Source organism: Diceros bicornis, chromosome 26, assembly GCF_020826845.1.
Source record: "Diceros bicornis minor isolate mBicDic1 chromosome 26, mDicBic1.mat.cur, whole genome shotgun sequence".
NCBI lineage: Eukaryota > Metazoa > Chordata > Mammalia > Perissodactyla > Rhinocerotidae > Diceros > Diceros bicornis.
The window spans coordinates 27486625-27503006 of record NC_080765.1 but is presented as its reverse complement, the minus strand read 5'-3'; positions in this window follow the sequence as shown (position 1 = coordinate 27503006).

Genomic DNA, 16382 nt, shown 5'->3' with positions numbered 1-16382 from the left:
AAGCCCTACAGACACAATATACTTTTATGTTTAATCTGCATTATTAAAATTTTCTCTGTCACTTTCTAAAATCTAAACATCTAATCAATGAAACAGTAAGTCAATCCTTGATTTGAGGTGTTTGCTAATTTCCATGGTGTAAATACTCAACTGGGTCTGATTTCAAGCTACCAACATGATGTCACTGAAAACAGAGTTGAGAGTTGAGGAGAGATGCTCAGTACCCCATTATATAGTATTTCCACAATATTTATGTGAATATATGCTAAATGTTATATAGCGTATGTTATATATAGCTATATATATATATATATACACGTATGTATTTACATACTTCAAGAGCATAGGTAACAGTAAAATGTAAAATTAGCTGGAAGCAATGAGTTTTGAGTATTTGTCACATTTTAAGATATAATTTAATTAATCATAAGTTTATATAACTCAATTTTTAACAAAGGCTGTGTTTAACAGCCAGCTTGCAAAAATCCTGAAAATTTGACCATCATCTCTTGTGAGCTGGTACAAGTGGGCTCCAGCACACCACTGGACAGATTCAGCACTGGGAAGGAATTCAGTCACACATTGGGAGGCTCCAGATCCTACTCATTTGTAGGACCAAGGCAGGCTCACCTCAAGCAGGGTCGGAGCCAGCATGTAGATTTGGGGGTTGGTAAATGCTGTGGTATGCAATATTCATATTCTTTTCATTCTATTTCTCAGCCACAGCTGGCTGTTCCTAAGCCTAGATAATGGTCATGGAGTCAGGGGCCCCAAGAGTGGGTTCAAACATCAATGGACAGATAAGGAGGAAGGAGGATCTTACTCTACAGGAATGTGTTGTTTTCTTCGGGTGAAGTGGAAGGAAAACTCAATAAAATTGTTGCATACCCAAGAGTTTTTTAGGGAATTAAAAGGCCATTGTGTTCTAAAATTCAGGTTTTCTCAGGAGCATCTCAAGAGGTAAGATGACTTCAGACTTTGTAATCTGGAGAACAAACAATGGCTCAGAATTTGAAAGGAGAACATGAGAAATTCAAGGATGAATGGAATCGGCTTGACAAACAGGTTTTAACCTTGCAGTCAAGACAGGAATCTTGGGAAGGAAAGAAGAAGGAGGAAGAAAGCACCTGGATCTACAGAGAGTGTCAGTCCCACCCTGGTAAAAGAGAAAGGAACCAACTCACTCAACCAATTTCACTTGGAAAACCATGGGGAAGCCCCAGAAGAGAATGGAGCCAGAACTCCAGAGGAAGTACTGTTGGGATCTGCTGCAGGAATCAAGACAGGCAAAAAAGAATGCTTTTAGTACTATCAGAATAGAGAAAGTTTACTGAAGAGTTAACAAGTTGAAGAACACTCAAGCAGCCCAAAGGAGAGGTCTATGTGGCAAGGACCCAAGGCCTCCCACCAACAGCCAGCACCAACTGGCCAGCCATGTGAGTGAGGTGAGCAGTCTTAGAAGTTGGCCTCCAGTCCCAGGCAAACCTTCAGATGATGACACCTCTGGCTGACATCTCAACTGCATCCTCATGAGAGACTCTAGCCAAAACCACACAGCTAATCTAATCCTGAATTCCTGACTCATAGGCGCTCTTTGAGATAATAAGTGTTTATTGTTATTTAAAAAAAAAAAGAGCTGAGGAAAGGCAGGTTTGGAGGACATACTGTTCTTCCAGGGTTCCTGGGGACACAACAGCTTTAGCTGGAGAATGTTGGGGGAGTGTCTCCAGTGTGGACAACCATGGGAACAGGGAGGGGCCTTTGGAGCAGAATGCATAGGCCCAATGAATTCTAGACTAGGAAACAGTTGCATTGGGCCTACTGGGATCCTGGTGACTGACCATGGACAAGTAAAGTGATACAAGTTTAAGATTGGGACTTGGGGAGAGCAAAGCCAGGAAATTATATGGAAAAACGAACTTTTATAAATGCAAGGTGCCCTGGTCGTAAGAGAGGGTACAAAGTATGCTTCAACCACCCCTCAATGAGGTCGGTCACATGGCTGGGAGATCATTTTCCCCTAGGACAGTCTCCCCATTATCCTTTGTAGTGCATTTGTCCCTGTTGAGTTTTATCTTTCTTTTTCCTCTGCTCCACCTTCCATCTGCCCCGCTACGGTGCATGGCTGGTAATATGCACTGGGTTCTGCGAGATTATGTGATGAGTGGATCAGTGCTTACATTGTGAACTGCCAGGGCTCCCATTTGTTTCCAGGATGTGTTTGTGCTTCGGACCAGAGCAGGGTCTGTGATAATCTTATTTGTCTCATCCGTCCTCTCAATCGTGCTATGTAACACAATAATCAGCAACCATAGGTAGGTATTTAAGTTGAAATTAATTAAAATTCAACGTAATTTAAAATTCACTTTCTCAGTCTCACTAGCTACATTTCAAGTGCTCAATAACACTTATGCTCAATGTTCTATATCAGTGTTTCTCCACCTTTTTTTCACTATTGCTTCCCCAAGGAGCCTTTTTAAACATTTCTTTCCTAGTTGTCACCCCCCATGAAATTTTGATAACACAGATGTACTATATACCTGTTTATGTACTATATGTATATCTGTGCTTCATACATGAAAATAGCAAGATTTTTTGCCTCCTCTCCAGTCGGGAACCAATTTTTGGCCCTTGGAGGCAACATCACCCCCTTCAAGAATGCACGTGCTATATTAACTAGTGCCAAGATTAGGCTGAGGCACCTAAGGTTTAAAATTAAGGAGGAACTCACTCCTAGGGTTGTGCAAGTGGAGGGTCGGCATCTGAAAGTAAGAGCCTCCTTAAATTTTGCACCCTACATGCCTTACTTGCCTCCCTCTAGTTCAGTCCTGATGTGAATGTTTCCATCATCCAGAATGTTCTGTGAGATTAGAATTTTAGAAGGATGGAAACAAGAGAGATTTGGAATTGGAGAAAATCCATTTGGAAGAGCTGTAGTTCAGTCCATGAACATGCCCAGGCCATAGGTGAGTCTTTCTCAACCCTGGCTGCCCACTAGAATCATCTGATGAGCTTAAAAAATCCTGACACCTGGGCCCTACCTGAGGCCAATCAAGTCTGGACCTCTAGGAATGGGGCCTGGGGGGGTGGGCGGGGGGTGGGGGGAGACTGTTCAAACTCCCAGGTGATTCTAATGCTCCACCTGGGCTGAGAATCCCTGCTGTGAGTACAGAAGAAAGAATCCAAGTTCCAGCCAGTGAATACATCTGGAGGAGACCCCTGCTGGCTGTATTCAAGAGGAAAAAGTAGAAAAGGAGCTTTAATTACTCTATGGGAACAAGGGATTAAGTTGATAAAGGAAGATTGGTAGTGTGAAAAATGTGGAGTAGTGACATGTCTAGCAAATTTGCTGTCATGAGTGTCGCATGGTTTGGACCTTATTTATTGTATTAAACACTCTCTAGAGGCCTGACTGGACACTATAACTGAGCACCATTGAAATGATAATTAACCCAGGGAAGCTCCTAGGTTCAGTGAAGAGTGTGGTCTTAAGGTTAATTTATTAACTTCCTCCTGACCTTTTCAGCAGCTTCTGGGGCCAATGCCAAAGAGACATTTTTAAAGCGCTCTTGTTAAATCCAGTGGTCATTTTACATCGGTCTCAGATGAGTAGTAGGGAGAAATTGCAATGACTGAAGTCATGGACAGGATTGTGTCTCCTCTGAGGGGTGACCAAAGCAACACCACCCTTAGTTGAACACAGTCTGGTTGTCAACCTAACTCTAGTTTAAAGGAAAACCAACTGTGGAAGGGATATTTGAATTCTAAGTGCCACCAACCGTCACCCTCACCCCAGGCCCACCTCCAACACACAGACATGCACACACACATCTCAGGAGGATTAGTTATATGCACTAAGGCCTGGGTAGTACAGGTCCTGGGTGTTGGTGGGGAGGGGAGGTTGGCATGAAGAAGAGACAGGTGAGAAGCTCTAGCATGCGCTTAGTGTTTGTCTTTTCTCTTTGGATTCTTATTTATGGATCCCAATCTTGCTTTACTTCTCTCTGATCTGAGGTCACCAGTAGGGTAGGAAAGGATCCAAGCCTTCTCCTAAGTAGAGGCCTAAAGGGGATCCGGAGTGGGATGGGGGAGAAGGTGGCCTGCAGTGGGTTATTTAGGATTTACCACTTGAGACAAGTGGTGTGCTCTAGGCTGAGGTGCTCATCAGCCTAACTCAACAAGGAAATAGCATTGGAGTCTTTGGCCAAAGCTCTGATTCTAATAATAAATAATTCTGCTGGCATATTCCTCTGTACTTGGAGGGAGCGAGGAGACTAATTGAGCAGGATAGTCAAAGATTTGGGTGGAGGTTCATTTCTCAGCTTTCTCTGAATCATCTCCCCAGATGCAGGGCCAACAGGTATCAGTGGCCTTTTATGCTTTAAGCTTGGAGGAGGTTGTTAAGGAAACTAAGTGTTTGGACATTTATACACCCCCCTCCTACTCCCCCAAAATCTGTTGTTCCTTCTGTGTTCCCTAATTAAATGAAGGAAACCCTCATCTATCCCATTACTAAGCTCAAAACCTTAAGTCATCCTAGACTCCTCTCTATCAGATGCTTTAAAATCTCCTTGTTTTTACCTTCTAAATACCTCTCCCTTCTCTCCCATTTTTCTCCATCTCCCTTACTGCCATATCAATTCTGCACCATCGTCTCTCTTCTGTACTCACAATAATCTGTTTTATTTATTCTTTGAAAATTATTAACTGCATAAAACATGAATATATTATCATTTTTTAAAAGTTCAAACAATACAGATAATCAAAAATTCAAGATGTAACCATGGTAATCAGTTGGGAGTGTTGTGTATATTTTCTATGCATATCTATACAGAATAAAATTTACTATTTCTTGGGGTTTTTTTTAAAACATAAATGGAACTATAACTGGTTTTGCTACTTCCTTTTTTCACTTAACAATATGTCTTGGAGATTTTCCATGTCAGTGTATAGAGACCCACCTAACTTGGGCTGCTATATAGTATTCCATGGTGTGACAGGCTCCCTCTAAGATGACTCCTGTTTCTTGGTATTCATAGCCTTTTGTAATCCCATCTGTGATATTGTGATTAATTATAAGAAATATATATTTGATCTTTGTCCCTATTTCTGGCACAGCAACCCTAAAACCCTTGGAATTTCCTATGATGAGTGCAATCAAAGTATCTTTTTTTATGTTAATGTGGTGACTTTTGGAAAGTACCTAAGGATGGGGGCTGGTTGTCAGTGAAGCCAACCATGTGATAGGAGTGTTGAAACTTTCAGTCCCATCCTCCAACCTCCGGGGAGGGGAGAGGGGCTGGAGATGGAGTTTAATCACCAATGGTCAGTGATTTAATCAATCATGCCTACCTAATGAAGCCTCCATAAAAACCCAGAAGGACAAGGTTCAAAGAGCTTCCGGGTTAGTAAACACATGGAAGTGCTGGGAGAGGGCACCCAGAGAGGGCATGGGAGCTCCTCACTCCTTCCCACATGCCTTTCCCTATGCATCTCTTCCATCTAGCTGTTACTGAGTTATATCTTTTTATAATAAACCAGTGATCTAGTAAGTAAATTGTTTCTCTGAGTTCTGTGAGCCACTCCAGCAAATTAATCAAACCCAAGGAGGGGGTTGTGGGAATCTCCCATCTATAGCCATTTAGTCAGAAGCACAAGTGACAAACCTGGACTTGCAATTGGTTTCTGAAGTTGGGATTTGATGCTATCTCCAGGTAGGTTATGTCAGAATTGAATTGAGTTGAATTGTAGGACACCGAACTGGTATTGGAGATTTCCTTGGTGGTGGAAAACTCACACATCAGAGTTGTTGTCAGAATATTACCCTCCCTTTGAGTGACTTGTTCTGTCCAATAGAACATGGCAATGTTGCAGGGATGTCACTTCTGAAATTACTTTACAAAGGATCGTAACTTCCATCTTGCTGGTGATACCGGCTCAACACAAAGTTGACATAAGGGAAGCCATATTGTAGAAAAAGAAACCATCTTGTAACTTTGAATGACCTCTGACTAACTCTGTGGATTTTATGGTCCCTCCCAGCTGCTATAAATTGATAACTTTGTTCTTTTGAGTTCCTTAGGAATGTGATGACACCCCCGCAGAGAGTCTATGCTGATAGCCATCATCAATGACAATTGAAAGGTCAGGGTACAGGGCATTGCTCCAGTCTCTGATGCATATCAAGTAAAACAAAAGACTATCAGGAACTAAGATCAGATGGATGCCCCCACCCGGAGATCAGATGGATGCCCCAACCCTGAGACCAGATGTCTCCCCCACCCAGAGACCAGCCTTCTATATAACTGGCCTGTAGTCTTTGTTCTGTAAGATGGTTCTTTCAGACATTAGTCAGCCATCTTCCCCCTTGTTAGCAAGCTGTAATATACTGCCCTTTCTCTGCCACCACCTTGTCTGTTGATGATTGGCTTTTGTCTTGTGGCCAGCAGATCATGCCCTTTGTGCAGTAACACTAGGAGACTCTCTCTCTTGCTGGCTTTGATGAGGAAAGTTGCCATGGTGGAGAAACCTACATGGATAAGAAAAGCCAGCAGGAAACTGAATCCTGCCAACAATCATGTAAGTGAGTTTGGAAATGGATCCTTCCCCAGTTGAGTCTTCTGATGAAAGCTTAGCACTGGCCAACACCTTGACTGCAGCTTGTGAGAGATCATGAAGCAGAGGACAAGGTTAACCTGTGCCCAGATGTGTATGTTTTAAGCTGCTAAGTTTGGGGGTAATATATCACATAGCAATAGCTAACTAATAGACATGGCATGGCTATACCATACTTTATATAACACTTGCCCTTGTCATATAGTCTTTTAACTGAGATCCTGTTCAAATCAATCACGTAAGAAATCACTTATTTATTCCAGAAATACTTTATAAAACAGAATTCTGATCAAGTTACTCTTCTGCTTCAAAACTTCAGAGTGATATGATTAAGGAGATTCTAGGAAGATGGAAAACTGGGTGAACAGCCCCAATCCCTCCCATCTGCAATCTGTCCTTCACGTAACATACATACCAAAATAAGAGTTCTGATAGAAGCTAGAAGGCGTATGAGGCTAGGAGTTATTCTGAGTTGAGAGACAGATATGGGGCTTACTTTCTTGGACAGAGGCAAAGATTTTATTGCTCCCTGAGAAGAAATGAATGGTAGACACTGAGGTTCCTTTGGATGTCCTTGTTGGGGATTGCCCTATCTTGCTGATCCCAGGAGACCTGAAATGGAAGTATTTAGTTGGGCTGATTAGATCTGTTTGAGTGATTAGAAGAAAACCATTTGTCCCCTTCTTGGACCCAGAGGTATGAGAGTATAGCCACCTCCTCCACAACCCCAATAGAGGGGAGCACATTCATGAGTTCATGTCCCACCAATACACAAATAAGTAAGCTACTTCAAAATGATAAAGATTTTTTACCAAAAACCAGTAGCAACTACAATATTAAGCTGAAGTCATTTCTGTCAAAATCACCATTCTTGGCTTTCCTTTGGAGACCTTAACTAATGCAATACATTAATTAGTATTTATTATTATTAATTAAATAATCCATACAAATATTGGAAAAAGAAGAGACAAAAAGTACACTGTTTTCACATGATATGGTTGTATATTTAGAAAATCCAAAAGACTCTACCAAAAACCATTTGAAATAATTAAACTTTGGTAATGTGAGTGATAATAGTTAAATAAACAAGTTAATAAATTTTTCTTCATGCCAGCAATAAACAGTTAAGAAATGGAACTAATAAAAAATAACAGTCTCATTTGTGGTAGATAACAGAATGACCTCCCCCAAAGATGTCCACATACTATTCTTCAAAACCTGTGAATATGTTGCCTTTGTGACGAAAGGAACTTTGCAGATGTGATTAAGTTAAGGACCTGGAGATGAGGCGAGTCTCCTTGATTAGCCAGGCGAGCCCAATGTAATCACAAGCCCTTATAAGAGAGAGGCAGAGTCAAAGAGTAGATGTGACCATGAAAGCAGAGGTAGGAGTGACTCAAGGAAGGGGCCAAGAGCCAAGGAATGCAGGTGGCCTCTACCAGCAGAAAAAGGCAAAGAAATGGGTTCTCTTCTAGAGCCTCCAGAAGGAACACAACCCTGCTGACTGCAGCCCTTGATTTTATGATTTCTGGCCTCCAGAACTTAAGATAATAAATTGGTGTATTTGTGTATTTAATTACCACTAAATTTGTGGTAATTGGTTACAGTAGCAATAGGAAACTAATACATCATTCATACTTGTGACAAAAGCTGTAAAATGCCTATGAATAAATTATTCATAGAAGGCACATGATCTACATGAAGAAAACTAAAATCTTATTGAAGGGCATAAAATAAGACCCGAATGGTTGGAGAGAAATATTACATTCCCGGAGAGGAAAACTTGATATCTTAAATTGTCAATCCTTCACAAACTAATATATAACTTTAAGTGAGTTGCAATCAGAATTCCAAGAGAGCTCTGTAGGGAGAAGACAAGGGGATTAAGTGGTTAAAATTATTTTAAATTTCAAATGGAAAAAATAAGAATCTGAGAATAGTCAAGAAAATAATGAAAAAATATGAAGCAATCGGACTTACCTTACTAGATATTAAAGTTTATAGTAAAGTTATTGAAATCAAAATAGTATCATAAACTACATCAAAAGACAAATAAGATTTTGATATTGTACTATAGTTATGTAAGATGCTACCTTTGGAAGAAGCTGGGTGAAGGGTACTTGGGACTCTGTACCATTTTCACAACACCCTGTTAGTCTCTAATTACTTCCAAATAAAAAGGTGTTTTTTTTTAAAAAAAAAAAAAAAGGACAAACGATAACCTGGGGAGGGACAGGAACCTTTGCAAAACATATGGATAAAGATTAACAATTACTAATATTCAAAGCGCTTTTACCAATTGATAAGAAAAAGACAACTGAACAGAAAAATGTGCTGGCAACTCACACAGGGAACATGCAAATAGTCAATAAACATGATAAGATGCTCAATGTCAGTAGAAGTCAAGGAAATGCCAATTAAATCAATACAGCCTTTTCTTCACCCATTATATTTGCCAAAATTTACAAGTGAAAAACTGATAATATCCAGTTCTGGTTTACAGTGTTGAGAAATAGGAATAGCTACAACCTGTTAGAAAAGTAATCTGGAGACATCCATTAAAATTAAAAATGCATACATCCATTGACCCAGATATCCCACCTTTGGGAATCTATTTTACTGAAATGAGAGCCCCAGTATCCCCAGACTCATCCTCAAGGATGCATACCACTATATTATTGTAATTGCTAAAAATGGACAACTTGTATGCCCACCAATAAGAGAATGGTGGAATAAACAAATGAGTTAACTCTAACTCATCTGGAGGGATGTCTATATATGGTTAAGGGAAAAAAGCAAGTTGCAGAGTGATAAGTGTATTATACCATTTTTGCAATCCAAGCGAGAGCAAATAAGCAAACCAACCAACCCTGAAGAAGAGAAAGGTATGTCAAGATACCCCCCTGATTACCAGCCCTGGCTATCTCCCGGATAGGAGAGGGCAGAAATCATGACCTCTTTTTTCCTTTTATGTCATTTTTTAGCTCTTTAAAATAAACATGTATTTTTTTTATTGAGGTAACATTGGCTTATAACAGTATATAAATTTCAGGTGTACATCATTATATTTTGATTTCTGTGTAGACTACATCATGTTCACCACCCAAAGACTAATTACCATCCATCACCATACACATGTGCCCATGCATTTTTTTTAATTCTTAAAAATCTAATAAAATAAAAAATGTTGATGTCTCCCAATTGCCTATAAAGGGCAAATGCCTCAGCATGACATATAAGGCCTCTATGGTCTAGCCCTTGCCACTTCTATGGCCTTATCTCTCTCCATATCCCTCCCCCACTCAGTGCTCCAGCCACATCAAGCTACAGTACTTATAGTTTCTTAAATATGACGTCTTGTGTCTCATCTCTGAACCTTTGCACACTCCTCCTGAAAAGCTATTCTTTCTCTTTTCCACCTGGTGAACTCTCATTCTTCAAATCCCAGCTCAAATGACCTGCCCCCCCACCTTTGTATCTTAATGACAACATCTGTACTGTATTGCAATTACCTGTGTGTGGATGTGTGTGCATATCTGCGGTGTCACCCTTCTTTGTGCTCGATCGGCATATGAGAAGTTTTTAATGGTTGCTGAATGAATTAAATTAATCAAATGGGGGCCAGCCAGGTGGCATAGTGGTTAAGTTCAAGCCCTCCGCTTCAGCGGCCCAGGGTTCACCAGTTTGGATCCTGGGCACGGACCTACGCACCGTTTGTCAGGCCATGCTGAGGCGGTGTCCCACATAGAGCAACTATAAGAATGTACAACTATGACATACAACTATCTACTGGGGCTTTGGGGTGAAAAAAGGAGGAAGATTGGCAACAGATGTGAACTCAGAGCCAATCTTCCTCGGAAAAAAAAAATCTAATTAGGGTATCCTTTAAAAAAACAAAATTAATCAAATTGGTGTTTTATAACTTCTGTGTTTTTTGACCTAACGATAGCGTCATTCAGGCTATGTTTTGATGATTTGAGTTTTTGATGGGCCAATGTGGGTGCAACATTTTATAAATAGGCTAATACAGCTTGGTTGAATATTTTGTCAAAAGTTGAGACACTTGCAATCACAGTTCTCCAGTTGCTAGAATTCATTTTTAGTTTGGGCTAAATTCCTGAGCAGGGAATAAAATATAAAGAAGAGAATGCAATTGTGCTGTTTTGGAAGTTCAATCAGTAATCTCGCTGCCTTGTCTTTCCCCTAAAGGATGTGTAGTGTCAGTCCTGGGCCTGTTTGCACTCCGATCATTCCCAGCCCTTCCCCGGCTCCGCTCTCTGGTGCAGAAAGGCTGACTCCTGAAGCCTGCATCTCCAGGCTCGTGTCCCACCTAGCTGCCAGCTGAGCTCAGCTGATGGCAGCCCCTGGTGGGAGATAGGAGGGCAGACAGAAGGGAGAAGTCAGGGTATTTCTCCCCCTCTCTGCTTCAGTCACCTGCCTCTCCTCCAGCTGCTCTGAGCCTCTAAGTCTCTGCAGGACACATCTGCGCTCATTCCTCATCCTTTGGGTGCTCTGGTTACACTGGGCCCTGGTTTTACTGCCTCCTCCCTTTGTCTCTACAGCCTAAGAGAGCAATGACTCCCTGCTGTTGCTAATCTCTGGGTTACTTCCTGCACCAGTTCGCTTTTGTTGTGAAACAAACTACCCCAAAACTTAATGACTTAAAACAACCACCATTTATTTGTAGCTCACAATTCATAAGGTAGCAATTTAGATGGGGATCAGCTGAGCCACTCTTCTGCTGGTCCTAGCTGGGCTTGCTCATGCATCCACAGTCAGCTGCCAAGTCAGCAGGGGACACTGCTTTGGGAGCTGGCTGGCTGTCTTCTGGGGCAGTGGTGGGCCCATGTGTCTCTCATCATCCAACAGTCTAGCCCAGGCATATCAGTTGGCAGCTGGTTCCAAGAAAGAGAAGGGAAATAGGAAAAACCTCTTGACGCCCAACCTTAGAACTTGTACAAGATCACTTCCTCCCAAAGCAAGTCAGAAAACCCTCCCAGATTCAAGAGGTAAAGAAACAGACTCCAGGGCCGGCCCCGTGGCGTAGCGGTTAAGTGCACGGTCTCAGCTGCTGGGGGCCCAGGTTCGGATCCCAGGTGCACACCAACGCACCGCTTGTCAGGCCATGCTGTGGCAGCGCCCCATCTAAAGTGGAGGAAGATGGGCACGGATGTTAGCTCGGGGCCAGTCTTCCTCAGCAAAAAAGAGGAGGATTGGCATGGATGTTAACTCCGGGCTGATCTTCCTCAAAAGAAAGAAAAAAGAAACAGACTCCATTTCTTGATGGGATAGGAAAGATTTGTGGCCCCTTTGCAATCTCCCACCCCTTACTGTTATCTCCTCCATCACCTAACCAAGTCTGTACGTAAATTTCCTCTGTGCTAAGTACTGGAAGTCATTACCGTTTCCCTGGTTAGACCGTGTGTGTATGTCTGAGTGTGTTCGGGAAACACGGGTTAAGGAAAACAGGAAAAAATTATTCCTAATGAGGTCCCTTTGGATTCAAATGTTTCTGTTACAAACATCACCTGCCTAGGCTTCTTTGGAATTAATCATATGACAATACAGATGAATCACAAATTCAACAAAGATGAATTGAGTGTCTACCACGTGGCAGGCATGATACTGGGTACTATAGGCCTTGGAAGGCAGGGCAGTACACAGAGTGAATAAGGCATGGTACTTGCCTAACGTGAGTTAATAGGTGGTGCCTGAAGAGCCAGGCACATAGTAAGTGATAGAGGGGTTTGGTAAGATAGGGAGTAGGAGGATGGCAAAGACAACTATGATGGTAATGCAACTCATGACCTAGTGGGGGAATAAATACGTTGATGAGAGTTTTTTTGATCTGTCTCTGCAACCTAGAAAGTAAGCCCCATGAAAGTGTGGGAGATCAGGTGTGGCCACCCTGAAATCTATCTCTTTACCTTGGTTGTTTTCTCTAGGGACATTTGACCTCCCCCACTACCTGCCTAAAGAATTTGACATGGTGGCTCCTTCCTGGAACAGATCTATCATGATGGCTGTAAAGATAACGTAGGGTAAATGTTACAATAGGAAAGGCACCAACAAGCCCCTCTTATCAGAAGTTCTGTCTCTCTGGCCACATTCTCTGGATGACCCTGCGAAGAGTTGCCAGACAATCATTTACATTTATAAGGGGAATCTCCATTTGTAAAGGTATCTCCCTCTCTGTTTGGAGAAGAGAGGGGGATGAGCTCATTTCTAGTGACTTATCAATGTGGAAGGTGAGGCCTTGAGCTACATAATAAACCTTACTCTTGTTTACTGTGCTTTAGTGGTAATCTCCTGTAACTGATTCCCCCTACCCCCAAAATCCTCCTTTGTCATTGGCTGAACATGGTATTTAAGACGAGAATTTCTGCTATTGTGTTGAGAAACGCAGTGTCCCTGCTTTCTCCCATGTATACATGTTATTAAACTTGGTATTATTTTCTCCTGCTAACCTGTCTTGTTGATTATTTGGCCAGCCAGAAGAACCTTAAGGGAAAGGGCAGAGGGAGATTCTCTCTCTTCCCCCGACAAAAGCTAAAGCCTTATCTATGTCACTCACCACTGTATTTCCATTGCCTAACAAAAGACCAGCCCCCAGGAACTGGTGAATAAATATTTATTGGATGTATGAATGAAAGGTGTATACACAGTGCTAACAGAGTGCAGACAAAAAAGTTAATTCTGAACAGGGGAAATCTTCATAAAAACAGATGAGTTCTAAAATTTAGGCTGAGAAAGAGCTGTCAAATTCTGGCAGGCAGAGAAAGGGACTGAAAGGAAATGGCAAGACCAGCATGAGCAAGATCAAGGAACGTTGCGGGGTGGGCTAGCCTCCCTGGGGGTGGTGGAGCTGCTTCTCTCCAGATCTTCCTGTTATAATCATCACCCGTAGGCACACCCTCAAGGTGTTGTTTCTCTGAGCCCATCTCACTGAGTATTCAGAAGGTGATTTGAGGGGCCGGCCCGTGGCTTAGCGGTTAAGTGCGCATGCTCCGCTGCTGGCAGCCCGGGTTCTGATCCCGGGCGCGAACGGATGCACCGCTTGTCGGGCCATGCTGAGGCCGTGTCCCACATACAGCAACTAGAAGGACGTGCAACTACGACATACAACTATCTACTGAGGCTTTGGGGGAAAAAAATAAATAAATAAAAATTATAAAAAAAAAAAAAAAGAAGGTGATTTGAGTCCTGAACTGCTCAGATTTTGGTTTTATGAAATGAGTTATAATAATAGTAGAAAATTTTAGGGTATTTGGGGAAATTATGTGAGGTGATGTTTGTAAAATAATTTGCATGAGGCTGACACTTATAAGCACTCAATAAATATCACCTGTTATGGGCTGAATTGTGTGCCCCCAAAATTCATATGTTGAAACTCTAACCCCCACTACTTCAGAAAGTGACTGCACTTGGAGATAGCGTCTTTAAAGGGGTAACTAAGTTAAAATGAGGCCATTAGGGTGGGCCCTAATCCAATCTTACCGGTGTCCTTATAAGAAGAGGAAATTTAGACACACAGCACCGAGAATGCCCACACACAGAGGAAAGATACAGTAAGAAGGCTGCCATCCACAAGTCAAAGACAGAGGCCTCAGGAGAAGGCCAGCACCTTGATCTTGGACTTTCAGCCTCCAGAACCATGAGAAAATAAGTATGTGATATTTGAGGCCCCTAGTCTGTGGTATTTTGTTATGGCAGCCTTAGCAGACTAATACGTCACCTATTGTTGTTATTATTTTTAAATCCAGACGTGAAAGTGAGGACTAAGGTGCCCTTGGTTTTCCGTACTGATAAAGGCTCACAGACCAGTTGTGCAGAGGAAGCCAAAATCCACATTCCTTTTCAGCCCTGCATCATTGGCTGACCAGCTACAGAGACCATTGCTGTATGACTCATGCTGTTGTTTGTTTCAGTGTAGGGTGCAGATCTCTGTAGAAACCAGCTGACAATTGCTATGAGTCAACAGCAGGGAAGTCCCTGAGATTCAGAGACCTGCTCCATTGCCCAGTCCCCAGCTCCTTTGGGCATGCTGAGAGCATGTCACCCCAAAATAATGAGGTTCTCCTTTGGTTTCCAAATCATCGCAATTGACCTTCCACCACCCTCTTGAAGGTCAGGAGGTCAGATTCCACCAAAGGCTGCCACAGATGTGGTTTTAAAATAACCCCTTCAGAAGCCCACAATTAAAACCTAATTACATATCCTTGCCAATTAGTGAAGGAGTTGCCATTTCTAGTGATGGCAGAGTCCCCAAAAGTCCATAGTCTGAAAAGAGGATGTTTGCTTCTCCCTTGTCCCCCAACAACCCACTCTTCCTTCAGGGGCAGAGAGCTTGTGAACCTCTGCCATGATTTGTAACCCTGAAAAAGTTACTTAACCTCTGACCCTGATGAATTATCTATACGATGGTGCTAACACCTGTTGTTAGAAGAATCAAATGAGATCATTCATTCAGCCAATATTTGAGTGACCTACTATGCATTCATTCTTTCATTCAACAAATATTTACTGAAGATCTGCTACATACCAATGCGTGGGGGATACAGCAGTGAATAATACTAGGAGGTCTCTGCTCCCATAGATCACACCTGCTCAGAGCAGGACAAAGAACAAGTAGATAATAAACAAGATAACTTCCGACGGTGATGTGCTATACAGGAAACAAAACACCGGAACGAGATGGAAACTGACAAGGGGGTAGGTTAGAGGTGGCATGTCATAGAAGGCTTCTCAGAGGCCTGAATGCTAAGTAGGATGTGGGAGAACCTGGGGAAAGAAGATGTTACCAGAAGAAGGCAAAAGGAACCGCAGGTGCAGAGGTTCTGGAAGGAGAGATATATTTAGAGAATAGAAAGAAGGGCAGTGGGGAGAGGGGGAGGAGGTCCAGGAGAGACTAGAGAGATGGGCAGATGCCAGATCACATAGGGTCTTTGGGAACATTGGAAGTATGATCATGCCATGATGGAAAGTATAGAAAGCTCTTTGGTCCACACAGACGAAAGAACTGAAAGACCAGTAGCTTAACCTGAGTTAAGACAGAGGAGGAGTGTTTGAAGATGGGGATCAGTCAGGGCCTCCCCGGCTGTGGTCAGAAGTTTGGATTTAATCAGGGTCTAACTGACTTGACATTGACTGCACATTGGAATCACCCAGGAAGCTTGAAATAAATACTGATGGGCCCCACCCCCACCAATTCTGATATAATTTGTCTGGGATGCAGCCTGGGCATGTGGGGTTTTTTTAAAGCTCTCCAATGACTCTAATGGGCGGCCAAGATTGAGACCACTGGAATGAGAAGCCACTGGAGGAGAGTTTTAAGCAGGAGAGTGACATGATCTGAATTCTCTTTAAGAGAGATCATGCTGGCTGCCGCGTAAATACGTAACACTCCCACGACAGTGCCAGGTACATAGTTGATACCTGATGTTTTCTTCCCTCCTCGTATCCTTTCAATCTTTCAGAGATTTGGAATTGCTGGACATTGCAGAGAGAAAGCCGAAGCAGATACTGAGAAGGAAGTATCTCACTGGGTCCGCCTCCAGCTAGAGACTGTTGTTTCCCTTTCTCTGTTCTTGGAATTGTCCATTCATCCCCCTCCAGACCTGGAGCCTCACCTCCTGTGTTTTTCAGATCCAAACTGTGTACCTTCTTTGACAGCCCTGAGGACCCCCAGCCCCCGGCAGAGCAGCTCCAAGGAACATTCAGAAGCAACTTACTGAGTTTATTTTGATGAAATACAATAATTATCATGC